Below are 15,456 nucleotides of genomic sequence, written 5' to 3' on the forward strand. Positions count from 1 at the left end.
ATTATTTTATGTAATTTAAAGCAATGGTCTTATATGCAAAATCAAATTAATTTTATACGGTAATCTTAGTAAGTTTAAAAGGCTATTGTTATCACATTGACTATGTTTATTTATACCTTTTTAAATCTCAGAGTAATTTATCCAACATTATTATATGTCTAGTAAATATTTTATAGATACTAAAATATCAAATTGCTTTCATAGATTCTTATGTGGTTTTTGATATTCTATGTTTCTATTTTTCATAACCTGAAAATTCTTTATATTTTTCTTCTAATTCCTCCTTTGTTTCACATAAGAGTGGCCTAGCAGTATATTGCTTAGTACATATGAGATAGTTTGCCATTTCTTATAGATGTTAGAATGCATGGAAAATAGAAATAATGTTAGATATGTATTGAAGCTAAAATACAAATTTTGAAAGAAATGGATACTCAGGAGAGTAAGAAAAAAGTTGATAGGGTATGAAGGAACAGTCATGTAGCTAAAGATGAAGTGAACATAAATTAGAGTCAGAGTTGAAAAAGACACAGCAAAAATTGGAGCAGGTGTAGGGATGGGTAGAATTGGTATAAAAAGAGTCTGGTGCAGGAAATTTTACGCACTCTCCCAACAGTAAATAAGTTTAATAGATGAAATGAATCTCATACCTGACATTGTTCATGAAGACAAAAAGATGACACTTTATAGGTCATGGGCTTAGGCAAAGCCTATTACTATTATTCCACTAAATGAATGGAATAGTAAAATTATTCCTACTAACGTATCTATAGCATAAATCAGTGAGTCACTCAATCCTTATCACCGAAGATTTTTCTTGCAGTACATGATAATTAGTGCAGAAACCCAGGCCTGGACAATGTTCAGAGAGAAAATGACAGTAGAGCATTCAGCCCTGAATGAGATGGCTTTGTTACACTCCTCCTACCAGTGTTCAGGTAGCTATGCTGAAGAGGAGATTCAGCTGAAATATTCTAAGAGCCAAAGGTGATGGTAGACTTCAGTGGTTAAGACTTGCAAAAACTCAAACCAGAAAAAAAAATCCCAATATTGAAAAGAAAAAACTCATCCTTAGACAAGAACCTATATGCAATCAATATCTACTGAGAAATGCAAAGTCAATTTTTGTCAATGGAGTGACACTGGACATATCAAGCATACTTCAGGACATGCCTTATTCTCAGGAGTAATTGATCAGAACAAAAAGACTCCATGTTTCTCTTGTGTTTTATGTTACTGAAAATAGTTTATTTTTGTATATAAATATTCTGATTAAGATTTCCCCTAACTCTACTCCTAGTTCCTCCTCAACTCCCCTCACATCTGGATTCATATCCATTCTGTTTCTCATTAGAAAACAAGCAGGAATCTAAGGGTACTGATAAAAACAAAATAGAAAATAATAATATAAAGCAAACATAAACAGACTGAAATAAGACAGAACTAAAAAAATGAAATTCACACAAGAAAATGAATGACAAATAGATATAGATGCAGAGACCCACTTGGTCACACTCTCAGGAATCTGTAAAAACACAAACCAGAACTAATGATACATATACAAAATCTGTGGAATAAAAAATAAATAAAATAAGATGAAGTAATTTTTTTAAAAAACAGACATAAAAATAACTTGACATGACATTATGAAACAAACAAACGAAACCTCCAAAGATGCATTTGAGTTCATTTTTTGTTGGCCATCTACTGTTGGGCATTAGTTCTATGTTTTAAGAAAATGTATTTTGGTAGTGAGACTCCCTTGAAGAAAAGTAATTTTCTATTTGCAAATGAATATCCATTGGAGATAGCTTAGAAATGCAGACATATGTATCCTCCTCTTCTTTCAGCTCTAAGACAACATTTTGTATAGACCCATGAAGGCCCTGCGAATATTGCTACAGCCTCTCATATACAGTTAATATGTGTATGAGGCCTGCTGTGTTTGGAAGGTCTTGTTTCTTTGATGTCCTCTATCTTCTCTTGTTCTTACCCTCTTTCTCTTAGATCCCTTGGTTATCTAGTTCCAATTTTTTGATCCTACCAAAGCAGCAACGGGTTTTAATTTATGGAGTGGGCCTTAAATAAAATTGGATAGTCATCGATTACTCTTACAAGCTTTGTCTCAACAGTATATAAGCATAGCTTTCAAGAAGTGCATAACTGTAATCAAAATGTTTGTAGCTAAGACTGTGTTTACATTTCTCGTTTGACAGGTTGCAGGGTAACACTTAGTAACCAAGAACACTAGCTGGTAAGATTGAAGGCTGTAGGAATGCATGAGCTCAACTTCTCTATACTCAGTGGAGTGGATAGGGCCTTATTGTCAGTTTGTGTAGAGCCTTGGTTATGAGGAAGCTCCCATGAAACCCTTTTGGTTTTCGTAAGAGATAGAAGAAAATGAAAGTTAGTTAGGGAAGTGGTGGAGGATCTGGATGTACTTGAAAGACAGGAAAGAATAAGGTCTAAATAAATAAATAGTGTTAAAGGAATTAAAAATAGACTGAACTTGACTCACTGGGGAATCAAAGGAATGATACCGAGCTTTATACAATTATTGCTCTCTACAGTGTGTCATGATATTTATGAAGTAGGACAGGCAACAACAGATCTAAATGACTTACCACCATGTAACTTTGTTTTACCAAATGCAAAAGCAACTAAGGTGTTAAAATAGGTTCCCCACAAATTTCACAATATCACTAGAACCTCAAATACTTGGGCACAGGTGAAAACTTCCTGAATAGAACACCAATGGTTTGTGCTCAACAATAGACAATGAGACCTCATAAAATTGCAAAGCTGCTGTAAGGCAAAGGACACTGTCAGTAGGACAAAATGCCAACCAATAGATTGGGAAAAGATCTTTACCAATCCTATATCCAATACAGGGCTAATATCCAGTATATACAAAAATGTTAGACACCAGAGAATCAAATAACCCTATTAAAAATGGGATCCAGAAGCCGAGCAGTGGTGGCTCATGCCTTTAATCCCAGCACTTGGGAGGCAGAGGCAGGTGGATTTCCGAGTTCAAGGCCAGCCTGGTCTACAGAATAAGTTCCAGGACAGCCAGAGCTATACAGAGAAACCCTGTCTCAAAAAAACAACAAAAAAATGGGATCCAGAGCTAAACAAAGAATTCTCAGCTAAGGAATATAAGGCCAAGAAGCACCTAAAGAAATGTTCAACATACTTAATCATTAGGGAAATGTAAATCAAAACAACCCTGAGATTCCACCTCATACCAATCAGAATGGCTAAGATCAAAAACTCAGGTGACAGCAGATGCTGGTGAGGATGTGGAAAATGAGGAACACTCCTCCATTGTTGGTGGGATTGTAAGCTGGTAAAAAAAAAAAAAAAAAAACCACACACTCTGGAAATCAGTCTGATGGTTCCTCAGAAAACTGGATATAGCATTACCTAAGAACCCAGCTATACCACTCCTGGGCATATACCCAGAAGATGCTCCAACATATAACAAGGACATATGCTCCACTATGTTCATAGCAGCCTTATTTATAATAGCCAGAAGCTGGAAAGAACCCAGATATCCTTCAACAGAGGAATAGATACAGAAAATGTGGTACATTTACACAATGGAGTACTAGTCAGCTACTAAAAACAATGAATTCATGAAGTTCTGATGTAAAGGGATGGAACTAGAAAATAACATCCTGAGTAAAGTAACCCAATCACAATGAATTCATAAAATTTGTAGGCAAATGGATGGAACTAGAAAATTTCATCCTGAGTGAAGTGACCCAGTCACAAAAGAATACACATGTTATGCACTCATTGATAAGTGGATATTATCCCAAATGCTTGGAATACCCAAGATACAATTCGTAGACCTCATGAAGCTCAAGAAGAAGGAAAACCAAAGTGTGGGTGCTTCGGTCCTTCTTAGAAAGGGGAGAAAATACAAAGAAAAGGTGTGGAAAAGAGACTGAAGGAAAGGCCATCCAAAGACTGCCTCTCCTGGGGATCCATCAGATATACAGTCACCAAACCCAGACACTATTGTGGATGCCAGGAAGTGCATGCTGACAGGAGCCTGATATAACTGTCTTCTGAGAGGCTCTGCCAGAGCCTGAAAAATACAGGGACAGATGCTCACAGCCAACCATTGGACTGACAAGGAGTTCCCAATGGGATCACCAATGAAGGAGTTAGAGAAAGATCTGAAGGAGCTGAAGGGGTTTCCAACACCATAGGAAGAACCATAATATCAACTAACCAAAGCACTCAAAGCTCCCAGGGACTAAACCTCAACCAAAGAGTGCACATGAAGCGACCCATGGCTCCAGCCGCATATGTAGCAGAGGATGACCTTGTCGAGCATCAATGGGAGGAGAAGTCCTTGGTCCTGTGAAGGCCCAATACCACAGTGTAGGGAATTGATAGGAGAAGGGGAGGGGTGATGGGATAGGAGGTTTTGGGGGAAACCAGGAAAGGGGATATCATTTGAAACGTAAATAAAGAAAATATTTAATTAAAAAAAGGAAAGAGAAAAAAAAAGAAACTACCTTCAACTTCTGGGTGGAAACATTAATAACCTGTTGTTTTGGAATTTTCTTGGATTCCCCAATTAATGGCTAGAAAGTGGGCATCACATGCCTAGTACCAGGGTCTTTGATCGATAGATACTAAAAAGTTGTTATGGGTGGCTTAATCAGCTGACAATGACTTTACTTAAACTATTAATGTACATGTATATACAGAGATTTATATGTAATCTATATAAGATCCTTATTTTCCTCTCTCTCTCTCTCTCTCTCTCTCTCTCTCTCTCTCTCTCTCTCTCTCTCTCTCTCTCCCACTTGTGGATAACTTGCCCCCCTCCCCACCTAAACTCATTTCCCATTTTTCCTCCCAAGCATATGTACTCTCTTATTCTCCTCTCTATTCTTCCCCTCCATGGCCTATTTTTATTTTACCAGTTTCTGCTACTATTCCAACTTTATACTCACATCTAAATATTTGAAGTTAAGAGACTCAGGTGGAAGGAAATACTTAATGTTTGTTTTTCTGGGTCTAGGTTACCTCAAACAACGTCTTTCCTAATTCCATCCATCCATACATGCAAATTTATTATTTTATTTTTTTTTACAGTTTAATAATATTTCAACATATTTATGTACCACATTTTCATTATTCATTGTCCTATTGAAAGACATTTGGCTTGTTCATTTCCCAGCTATCATAAGCAGCATGGCAATAAACATTGATGAATAAATATCTTTGAAGTATGATGTTGAGTTCTTTGATTATGTGCTAGTTAGTGGCATGGCTTAGTCAAGTAGAATATTTGTTTTCTGAGTTGAAGAATTCCACACTAGTTTCCCAAGGGGCTAGACAAGTTTGCAGCCCAGATAATACTGAATATATTTTACTCTTTCTCTTTGCTCTTCCCCCAGGCCTCAGCAGGCCTGCGAGCCATTTACCACAATAGACCAAACAACAGTAGGACCTAGGAGGAGGCTTTGCATTGCTGGCCTTGGCCCTGCAGTCTGCTACAGGAGCTAAGAAGAATGAACCACCTTCTGAGTTTGCCTTAACACCTCCTGGCTACTATCTCCTTGCCCAGCCCCTGGGCTAAACCGAGAAGAGACTCTGGGGGTGGGGCTTACCCTCTATATGTGAAAGTAAAATATTAAACTTGGGGCCTTGAGAACTTTGTCTTAGCCTCATCTCTTCTCGCCCTCCATTCCCCTTTCATTCCCAGCCTTCCTCTCAGGTGAACCTGGTACCCATAGCCGCTGGCGGCTACATTTCTCTTCATCCTTCTACCAGTTGTCGTCAGTTATTTTGTTGATCTTGGCCTTTCTGACTATGAAAAGATAAAATGCCAAAGATGTGATTTGTTTTTCCCTAATTGCTGTAGATTGTAAACATTTTTAAAATGTTTCTATCAACTTTATTTCTTCTTTTGAGAACTTTCTTCTGATTCGTAGCCCTTTTTTTTTTTCTATTGGAAACTGATTGTTTCCTCGTATAACATATCTTGAATATGATTTTCCTTCTCTCTTCTCAGTTCGTTCCCACTTCCCCTCCAATCCAAATACAACCTCTTTCTGTCATTAGAAAACAAATAAGCTTCTAGGGGATAATAATAAGACATAAAAAAAATCAATACATCAGATTAGAACAAAAAAACAGATGCAAAACAGCCCAAGAAAAAAAAACACAAGAAATACATATAAATGGAGAGACCCATGTTTTCATACACACAGAAACCCAATGAAAACAGTAAACTGGAAGCGATAACATATATGCTAAGAACCTGGAGGGTAAATAGAAAGAAATATTTACATATAAATAAAATTTAAAAAAAATAATACAGAATTTAAAAATAATTTTAAAACTGAAAAGCCCTGGCATGACATCTTAAAACAAGAAACCTCCAAAACTGCCTTTGAGTTTGTTTTCTGTTCATCGTCTACTCCTGGGAATATAGCCTGCCCTGAAGAGTAGTGCTTTGCTTTGTTTTTTTTTCTTCAGTGAAAATCTTTTGAAAAATGAAATATGAATTTGTATGGATATTAATTGAGGATCTCCTCTAGGTTAGGAATGGGAGCATAAATCTACTTTTCCCTTGAGTTCTAGGACCCTATCTGGTGCAAACCCTGTTCATACTACCTCAGTCTCGGTGAGTTCATTGGTGAATAAATCCTGCTATTCTTAGAAGATTTTCTTAATGTCCTCCATCCCCTCAGATTGTTATACTATTTCTCCTTTATGTTCCACAGGATACCCTGAGGGGAAGGATTTGATGAAGACACCCCATCCAGAACTTAGTACTCAAAGGTCAAAATACTCTATGTATTATTTTTATATTTGTTCCCATATGCCGCAGGAAGAAGTTTCTCTGACAATGGCTGATAAGGCACTTATTTATAAGTATAGCAAAATACCATTAGGAGTAATTTTATTGCTATATTTTGGGTTGGGTTGGTTTAGTTTGTTTTATTTTGTTACTGTTGCTTTGAAGAGTAGTGTTTGTTTTACCACAGGTCTTTGGGCTATCTAGTTCAGGCCCTTGGTCAGTCAAGTAGTGTCAGGTGTGGGTTTCAACTCATGCAGTGAACCTTAAGTCTAATTGTAGAGTGAAAAATTATAAAGACCATTTTATAAAATATATGTAGATTTTTTTTCTTTGCCCTTAGACCTGGGCAGAAAAATGCAGGTCCCAGAACATGGAACTGAAAATAAGAATTCAGGCCTTCACTACCCCAGGACACATTCCAAGTGAAGGACGTTATAGATTATATTCCTCAAGCCTCAGGCAGTAGGCCACCTATGGGTGGGAGAGACTCAAGGCAGGAAGACACATTCCTGACCACAGATAAAGACACAAGCCACCTAGGTGGGGCTATAGCCCGAAGAAGTGAAGATAGTTAATCTGAAATAGTTAGTAAATGACAGGGTGGGACACAATGACATGGTAAAACCACATTTTTGGGGAAAATGATTGTACTGAGTAATTTCCATGGCTATTAACCTTTCAGGGTGGGTTTCTCTGGAATGTTTCACTATTCTTTTGTTATGTATCCTTGGCAACCCCTCACCCCCTTCCCACTCCCCTGGTTTGTGGTTTTTCCCTTTAAAACCCTCCTCAGACTGGCAAGTAGGGTCAAACTCTACTCCTGTGCGAGTATGTAGTCAGACCGCTGGCTGCCAGCTCTCTTCCCTAATAAACCTCTGCTGATTGCATCCAGGTATGGTTTCTTGTGATCTTTGGGTGGTCATGATTTCCTGAGACTTGAGGAAGGGTCTCCTGAATATGGGGGTCTTCACAATCAAACATTGGTTTGTTACTCCCACAGCTTTGTGCCACCACTGAAATAACATATCTTGCAAGCAGGATACCACTGGAAATCAAAATGTTTGTAGCTGGGGGAACAGACAGACACAGAGATGGAGACAAAGAAAGACAGAGACAGAGACAGAGACAGAGACAGAGACAGAGACAAAGAAAGAAACAAAAAGTTAAACAAAAAAAGCCAAACTTAGCATTTTCTGTAAGAATTTATGCCAAGTTAAAGACAAGAAATACAGGCCGAGTAATATAATATTCTCTTCAATCTAATCCCTCTAACGTCTTTACAGCACTCCTAAGCACATAAAGAAGCATGAAATGAAATAGTTTTTAAGTTTCTGTAAAACAGTCAACATAGTTTCTGAATAGGTGCATCTCAAGTTAGAGGAAATATAAGTATCAAGTATTTTAAAGAAAGGTAAATGCATATATATATATATATATATATATATACATAATCTTAAACAAGTATTCAGCTGAACAGTAAAATACTTGCCTAAAACAATACAAATAATATTTTTAAAATGTACATGAAACTATACTACAAAAGAAAATTCTTACAAATCATATAAAATTTAATTTTGAAATTACTATATTTTAGGCAAATTATTTCAGAAGAATGTGTCATCATGGTGCAAAATATTATTTTAAACATGAAATACTATGTTTCTTTTCTTTTACTGGATATTTTCTTTATTTGCATTTTAAATGTTATCCCTTTTCCCTGTTTTCTCTCCAGAAACCCCCTATTTCATCACCCATCACCCTGCTTCTATGAGCATGCTCCCCCACCCACCCTCTCCTACCTGCTCACCCTGGCATTCCCTGTTTTAAGAGGTATGTGAAAGTATGCAGAAAGTACAAAATTTCCATAGATCAATCTACTATGAGAAATAGAAAAGCCTCCTTATTTATCATTGTGTGTTTTCTTTTAAACCTTCAAAACACAGTATTAAATTAAGTGTGTTAATTTCTCAGGCAAAGAAATGGAAACAGATATTTATAGAGCAAAGACATACATAACATCAACAGCTAATGAGAGATTAATAAGATATAACTACTTAAAACTGTGATTAGTTTGGTGACTGTGCTAAATGTGAGTTCATATTAATAGAGTAATGTGACCATTCCTCCATAATTCTCAATAATAACAACATAAAACTTAATTTTAAAACTATTACATTTTTTATTGGCAAATTGTTTCTTAAGAATGTGTGTGATCTCTACAGGTTTTCTCTCCCCTTTGTTGGGTATTTCAACTAATGTCATCCCCATTGAGTCCTGGGAGTCTCTTGCTTTCTTGGCTTCTGGGACTTTCTGGTGGCTACCCCCAGTTTCCCAGCCTCTACTGCTACACACATCTGTTCAATTTCCTGGCCCTCTGTATATCTTCTCCTTCTCCTCCCACATCTGGTCCTGCCCCCCATTTCCCTCCCCCTCCTCTCTCCCTCACAACTTCCTCCCTCCCTCTACCACCCATGATAATCTTGTTACCCACTTCTAAGTAGGGCTGAAGCATCCACATTTTGGTCTTCCTTCTTCTTGAGCTTCATATGGTCTGTGAGTTTTATCATGGGTATTCCAAGCTTTTTTGCCTAATATCTACTTATCATACCATGTGGGTTCTTTTGTGACTGGGTTACCTCACTCAGGATGATATTTTCTAGTTCCATCCATTTGCCTGCGGATTTCATGAAGTCATTGTTTTTAATGGCTGAAGTAGTACTCCATTGTATAAATGTACCACATTTACTGTATCCAGTCCTCTGTTGAGGGACATCTGGGATGTTTCTAGCTTCTGGCTATTATAAATAAGGTTGCTATGAACATAGCAGATCATGACAACAAAAACAGCAGAAAGCCCACATACACATGGAAGCTGAACAACTCTATACTCAATGATAATTTGGTTAGGAAAGAAATAAAGAAAGAATTAGACTTTTTAGAATTTAATGAAAATGAAGGCACAACCTTCCCAAACTTATGAGACACAATGAAAGCAATGCAAAAAAAAAAAAAAAAAAAAAAAAAAAAAAAAAAAAACCTCATAATTATGAGTACCTTCCTAAAGAAACTGGAGACAGCATACGAGCAACTTAACAGCTCATTTGAAAACTCTAGAACAAAAAGAAGCAAACACACCCAAGAAGTATAGAAGGCAGAATATAATCAAACTCAGGGGCATAGCTAAATTAAGTTATTCCTTCCCAGTCCCTCCTCTTTTCCCCCTCCCTTTTTAAGCCAACTCCCCTCTGGCTTGGATGGGGGTGGGGAGGTGCATCCAATTACCACACCATGAACAATAAACTGGGAAATCCACAGACTTCCCCTATCATTGGGGGCTGCCACCGCCAAGTTTCCAGCCTTTGGAACCTTGGACTTTCTCAGGTATGTGGGACCCATTGGTGTAGAAAGCCTCCCGGGACTCTGCCAACCACCCGCCCATTGCCCATTGCCCATTGCCCATTGCCCATTTGCCCATTGCCCATTGCCCATTGCCCATTGCCCATTGCCCCGTGGTTCCAAGACACCCCAGCGCGAGTTTTTTTGTCCAACAATATTGCTCTAACATCATCAAAAACCATATAATCTACATTAACACAACTCACAAACTTTCACTCACCCTTTGTAACAAGGCAACATAATTATTTTTACCTTATTCAAGATGGCATACTAAATGATAAAGGAGGAATAGAAAAATTGAGAAATAATAAAACAAAAGTTATAAACTGCACACTAAGTGACCATAGACTTCATTTAATGTTGATTTTGAGTACCTTAATTAAAATAAAATAGCTGTATAAAAAAATCTACTGCTGATTTTCTCAATTATCAGAGCTCCAAGAATTAAATATTATCCTTTATTTTTATTATTTCAATAAAAGCAGGGGTTATAATATTTCTGACACAGTGTCCACAACCTTCCTTTCTACTTCTTTATATTTAAATAAATCCTAGATATGTAGATACTATATAATAAGCAGTAATATAAAATTAAAATCAAGAGATATTTCACTGCAATACTAATGTTTATTTGTGAATAAAATTTAAATATTATCTTTGATATTTCAAATATTCCTAAAATTATCATTTGCATAATGATACATCCTAATAAGATACATCTCTTATTTCTCAAGAGATGGATTTAAATACAGTAATAGGAGCAATAACAGATACAAGGCCACAACTAATATTTGTGTCTTTTATTCTCTTAATATAGAAAAATACAATAAAATGGTGGAATAAATAAATATATTTATGATTGCTACTTATCTATTTAGATTGGTTTTTTTTTAGAAGAGTTATTTCACCCAAAACACTTCCTGCTTTCTCAAAGGACTATAAGTTATGGGGACCCCAGGTAAGCCCCTTCCTCCCCCAAACCCCTGCCCTCCATTTTCCTGAAAGCACACCCAATAGTGGTAAACTGCACCCCAAACCTTGTGCTCCATTTCTTGACTCACAATTCTCCCTGACTTCTTGGAAGTCTGCTGGTATCAGGGCCAACAGGGTAAGATCCTGCTCCCAAACCCTTTCTATCATTTCCCCTTAAAATACACCTAATAGCCTTAAAGTGTACCACACTCTTTGGACTTTATTTTTCAGCCCATACCTCCACCTGCTTTCCTGGAGACCTGCCATCACCAAATACCACAGGTCATACTGAAAATAGGGACCTCAGAGGCAAGAATACCACTCAAAATCCTAGAGGCCTTGTAGGCCACAAAAACCCAAGAGGCAACACACTACTAGGCCTGAAGACTTGCTTCTCACCAGAATCATAGACCACTCAGGCCAGAGGACTGAAAGGAAGCAAAAACCAAGGGAAAAAACACCCTGAGCTAGCTATTTGGAGGAACTTGGTCATTCAGATATTATTGGGTTTGGGTTTCATGTCATGGAATGGGCTTTAAGTCAAATAGAGTATCAGATTGTTATTCCCACAAGCATTGCACCATTAGTACACTGGCATATCTTGCAGGCAGTATATCTTTGTAGATTGATGGTTTTTGTAACTGAAATAATATTTACATTTCTCCTTTAGTAGTGTGCAGAGTACTTTTCAATGCTTAGCTGCTAAAATGTAGGCATGAAGGCTTTATATAACCACTAGCTCAACTTCTCCGTGCTCAATGAGTTGTATGGGTGTTATTTTTATTAATAGGCCCTTGCTGTTGGTTGGTGGAGAGCAACCTTTGCTACAGTCTTGATAGTTTAAAGTTCTCATGGGACCTTTTCTGATTCATTAAAAAAGAGAAAATATTATAAAGTTGGACAAGTAAGGAAGAGAGAAAAGAACTGGGAGGAGTTGGAAGACATAAAATAACACAGAATTTATTGCATATAATTCTTTAAAAAATAAATAAAAACATTAAAAGAAAATAGACTGTGATTGGCTAACCAGGGACATAAGCAATGTTGTAGAACTTTAGAAATTGTTTTCTACCATGTGACATAATTTTTATGAAGTTGGAGCATCTTGGAAGATCTGAATGACTTACTACCATGTAACTTTTGTTTCTGAAATACTAAAGCAATCCAGAGAGAATTTTAATGAGTGAATACTCAAAGAGTTCTGTGTTTCGTTTCTTGACAAATATGGCAAGATTTGTGTCAAGGTGGCAATTCTGGGTGAAAAATATTATTACAAGATAGAGTTCTACTGATATTCAAGAAAGGTTCATAATCTAACCAGCAAGATTTTTATATGATTGTTGACTTTTTAAATTAAAATATAATAACACCATTTTCCATTTCCTTTCCTCCCTCTATAAAGATATACATGCCTAAATGTATAAATATAATCTGCTTAGTCCATTTAGTGTTAGGACTGACTACTCAGTGTATGATATGCAATAGTCAATTAGAGGTCTCCTCCCTTGGGAAAATTATTTCTCCTACTCTCAGGATTCCCTTAGTACTTTGTATAGATCTTTCTTTCCACATTAGCATGTACAGTCATTGTTCAGGTCTTATTTAAGCAGTTGTAATGTAGATATGTTATGAGAGAAGGTTTCCTGTTATTTCTAGGAAACACATTTTCTGAAACTCTTTCTCTTAGGTCTTTTAGTGCCTTCTTCTGCAATATTTCCTGAGTACTAGGCACAGAAGTTATGCTGTAAATGTATCAGTTGGGGCTGGTCAGTTGTTTTCAAGAGTTCTCTGCATTTTGGCCAGTTTTTTTTTTTTTTTTCTGCAATGCTATCCATATCTTACGAAGAGTTTTTTTGATGAGGAGTAAGAGCTATAACTTTCCGTGGGTATAAAGATAAGTATTCAAAACAATCTTAGAAGTTACTAAACCAGAATTTAGTTAAGTGGTAGTAATAGGTTCTCATCAAGTTTCATGTCCTTATTAGCCCCAAGATTTGGATAGATTTCCATTACCAAGCATAATTTCTTTCCCATCAAGAAGTCCTTGCATCCAATTCATCCAATTAAAAGCTACTGGTTACTATCAAGATGTGAGTGCCAATATAGCACCCTTAGGGATATGCTGCCATGCTAGGCATTGTTCTTCATAGGCAACAGCTGGGTAGTGCTATTGATAGCTTCCTTTGTTGGATGCTTTCATAGCAACTACATTTCCTGGTACTAGTCCTCAGGGGAGTAGCTTTGAGGACTCATCTACCTGGAACTCTCTTCATCCTGTGTCCACAGTACATGGTAACTATATATCTTTAGCAATAAATAGGGACTTATATTCAACCTATGTGAGGCAACAAAGAACAAAAATAACATGATGTTATGGAATCCTTTGACTAGCCAATGTACAACTGGAAAGGTAAAATCTCATGCCTGGTACCAGGGTCATTATTAGGTACATTAAGGTTATTGTGACTGACAATTTCAACTCAAGTTTAACTTCACTAAAACTATATATGTATAAACTAAGACTTATATGTACTATATGTAATTTTGGCAAATAAATAATATAAATTTCTAATGGATTTTTCAAAACCCTTAGTGCCACTTTTCATCCTCCCTCCATCTCTTTCTAGCTTGACTATATCTTACCTCACCAAATAAAGTCATATGTTTTTCTCATTTCCCCATCAAGTAACTTATACCCATTTAATTCTCTTTCTATTCTATTATTCTCTATTTATCAGCAAGAAAGCCTGTATCAGGATACTGTATCAGGATACAGTAAAAAGACCAAATCTAAGAATAATAGGAATAGAAGTGAGTGAAGATTCCCAGCTCAAAGGACCCAAAAACTTCTTCAACAAAATCATAGAAGAAAAATCCCCAACCTAAAGAAAGAGATGGCCAGAAAAGTACAAGAAGCCTATAAAACACCAAATAGATTGGAACAGAAAAGAAAATCCTCTCATTACATAATAAGAAAAACACTAAATGCACAGAACAAAGACTATTAAAAGCTGTAAGGGGAAAAAGGCCAAGTAACATATAAAGGCAGACCTATCAGAATTATACCAGATTTCTCAACAGAGGCCCTAAAAGCCAGAAGCCAGAGGTCATGTGGACCTTAAGAGAATAAAAATGCCATTGTAGGCTACTATACCCTGCAAAATTCTCAATCATCAGAGAAGAAAAAACCAAAATATTCCATGACAAAACCAAATTTAAACAATATGTGTCTCCCAATCCAGCCATACAGAGGATTCTAGAAGGAAAACTCCAACACAAGGAGAGTACGTATGGCAACGATAAAACAGAATATTAATCATCTCACAACAAAACCAAAAGGAAAGAATCACATACATGTAATGCCACCTACAACAACAAACATAACAGGAACTAACAACCATCTGTCTTTAGTATCTCTCAATATCAATGGACTAAATTCTTGAATAAAAAGACATAAGCTAAGAGACTGATACATAAGCAGAATCCAGCATTTTGCTGCATACAAAAAACACAACTCGATGACAAAGACAAGCACTACCTCAGAGTAAAAGGCTGGAAGAAAGGCTTCCAAGAAAACAGTCCCAAGAAACAAGTAAGAATTGCCTTTCTAATATCCAATAAAAGAGACTTTCAACCAAAAGTTATCAAGCAAGATGGGGAACGACACTTCATATTCATCAAAGAAAAAAATCCACCAAGATAAAGTCTCAATTCTGAATATCTATGCCCTAAATACAAGTGCACCTATATTCATAAATGAAACTTAACTGAAGCTCAAAACACACATTGAACCCCAGACATTATTAGTGGGAGATGTCAACATTCCACTCTTACCAATAGACAGGTCATTGAAACAGAATATGACCAGAGACACATTGAAACTAATAGGAGTTATGAACCAAATGCATTATATATATATATATATATATATATATATATATATATATATATATAACTTTTCACCATAAAACAGAAGAATATACCATGTCCTCAACACCTCATGATACCTTCCCCAAAATTAACCATATAATGTCTCACAAAACAAGCCTCAACAGATACAAGAAGTTTGAAATAATCCCATGCATCCTATCAGATCACCACAGACTAAGGCTAGACTTCAACAACAACAACAACAAAACAGAAAACCCACATACATATGGAAAATGAACAACTCTCCACTCAGTGATAACTTGGTCAGAAAAGAAATAAAGAAATTACAGACTCCCTGGAATTTGATGATACCATATACTCAAATT

Source organism: Arvicanthis niloticus, chromosome 2 (genome assembly GCF_011762505.2).
Source record: "Arvicanthis niloticus isolate mArvNil1 chromosome 2, mArvNil1.pat.X, whole genome shotgun sequence".
In the NCBI taxonomy this organism is placed as follows: Eukaryota; Metazoa; Chordata; class Mammalia; order Rodentia; family Muridae; genus Arvicanthis; species Arvicanthis niloticus.